We start from the raw sequence: 2,656 nt of genomic DNA, 5'->3' as shown, positions 1-2,656 counted from the left end.
TGAAAAGGTTATTTCTAGAAATAAATAAATCTTTGGGACATCGCCGTCACCACACCAGCATAGTAAGAGACGTAAAATTACTTAAAGATAAGGAATAATTTAACACTTTTTATTGTTCTAATTCGCCTTTGATAATACATCGATTTGTCAGAATTACTGAATGAGAAAAACTTTCAATAATTTTTAAAATTCTTGAATACTTCAAAAAATTTCTCAAATAAGGAATTTTTTATATTTCAATTATTTTGGAAGTCTTTTGTCTGCTGTCTAGGTTTCTCTATCAATCATCTTATCTACAACATGAACTTTAATTTGAAAAGGAAAGAGATTAAATTTCTGTTAATCCGATAGCTTTGTGGTGACGCTTTATAAGCCAGATAACAGCTACGAGACATGAGAAATTTCTTTTGTCTAGTGGTCTTGTTACTCGGCTACGAACCGAAAGGTTGCGAGTTCGATCTTCGCCTATCGCTAATAGCAACATTGGTGACTCGATGACGCAAAATACGCAAACCTTCATACAACTGTTGTGGCGCCCTCTACCAGAAATAAATAAGTGAAAAAAAAAAAAAGCTGATAAAAAATCAGCCAATAAATTAAAAAAAAAAAAAAAAAAAAGAAGCTGATAAATAATCAGCCAACAAAAAAAAAATGAAGCTGATAAATAATCAGCCAATAAATAAATGAAGCTGTTAAAAATCAGCCAATAAATAAATGAAGATGATAAATAATCAGCCAATAAAAAAAAAAATGGATAAGACGCTACAGCCAATATATCACCACTAATATCAGCAAAAACAGGACAAAAAATCGTTCGTCTCACCTCCGACGCACTGAAGGGGGAGTAATGTGGTGACGCTTTATAAGCCAGATAACAGCTACGAGACATGAGAAATTTCTTTTGTCTAGTGGTCTTGTTACTCGGCTACGAACCGAAAGGTTGCGAGTTCGATCCTCGCCTATCGGCAGTAGCAACAGCTTAATGAATTGGAACATGTTCATTAAATATTTAAATAGATATCATTCGGGGATTTTTTTGTGTCATATCAGTCATATCTAAAATATATTAATTTACTGTAACAATTTAAACGAAACAACTTCACTTTCAAGGAATGACTCTCATTGTATTAAAGAAAATAACATGTTCTAAAAATATACAAATTATATTTTCAAAAATTGAGGTTAGCCTTATCTGCAAGTAGCCCAATATCTAAAGGGGGAAAAAAAAAAACATTTAAAAAGTGTATGAAAACCAGCGGAAATGGTTCTGCCCAAAACTTTCTAATGTATTTTCTAATAAACGTATGTATTATAAACTTATAACGTAATATAACTAATACTTCTAATACTACTAATTACTTCTAATAACGCAATTTATGTATTATTAATTGCATGTCACTGAAGAACAATAATTAAGAAAGATCCTAATGGTGCGGGATTTTTCGTGACATTTTTCAGCCAATAATCACTGAAATGTAGTTAATACACAATTACCAGAAAATGAAATGTGTATTTTGGACTTTTTTTTTTTTTTTTTTTGTATGATTAAAACCAAGCTTTAATATAGAATTCCAATGGTAGTCACAAAAATTACATACGAAATTTCATATATTTATTTCATTATGTTTTTGAATTATCACATTTATCTCTTTTGAAAATACAGACTGACAGACGGTCAGTCCCTTGAGAAATCTGATTCCAATAAAACTGTACTCAAATTTTAATAATCTAACTTTCTTCGTTTTGTAGTTATTGTGCTTATTTATATTTAAATGATCAGACAGACAGATTTTCTCCTGATAGATTTTGCTCAAAATTTGAAAGGAATATACAAATTTGATGTAGAGTCTGTATAGTAAATTTTTTTCTGTCTAAGTGGAAACGGTTTTTAACTATATTGTTCTGAGAGAGACAGATAACTTTAAAAGTATGTTTTTCGGATTCAGCGAGATCTGAAAAGGAGAGATTTGTTAGAATCTCGAGTTCGAATTTTTGGACGATTATAATACTCTTCTCTTTGTATACCTCATGTGCGAGATGCGAGAAACTAATAAAAGAAAATCTCAATATAAAAAAAACACATTCATTTTGGTTATTAATAATGGAAGAAAAGAAAAAAGAATGTAACAACGATATTTGAACAATATTTAAATTATATTATAACAATGAAATGTAATATTGCAACATATACCTAAAAACTTTATTAATGTTTTTCAAAAAAATTACATTAAAAAATTTCGTATGGCAATTAAATTGATATCACGAATATATATATATATATATATATATATATATATATATATATATATATATATAAGTAACCAAAAATATAACCATTAGATAATTAAAACTTATAATTGAAACAATCAATTAATTAAAAAAACCAATTTTTATTACTATTGTATAATATATATATATTGAATTTTCAGAATGTTTAAAAACATCTAGATTAAACATATATTTGGAAATAATGCAATTAAAAAAGAGTGCTCTATGTTATTGCTGCAATATTTTTACAATATTGAACGGTATTTAATTACCAAATTTTCGTTAAATTTTAAATTTATTAAAATTACAAAAAAAAAAAAAAAAAAATCCATTAGCTTCAAGCATTTCTACATTTCAAAACGTATAGTAAACTTCATAGTTCTTGCTC

This window comes from Argiope bruennichi, chromosome 6 (genome assembly GCF_947563725.1).
Source record: "Argiope bruennichi chromosome 6, qqArgBrue1.1, whole genome shotgun sequence".
In the NCBI taxonomy this organism is placed as follows: domain Eukaryota; kingdom Metazoa; phylum Arthropoda; class Arachnida; order Araneae; family Araneidae; genus Argiope; species Argiope bruennichi.
This window is presented reverse-complemented; position numbering follows the sequence as displayed.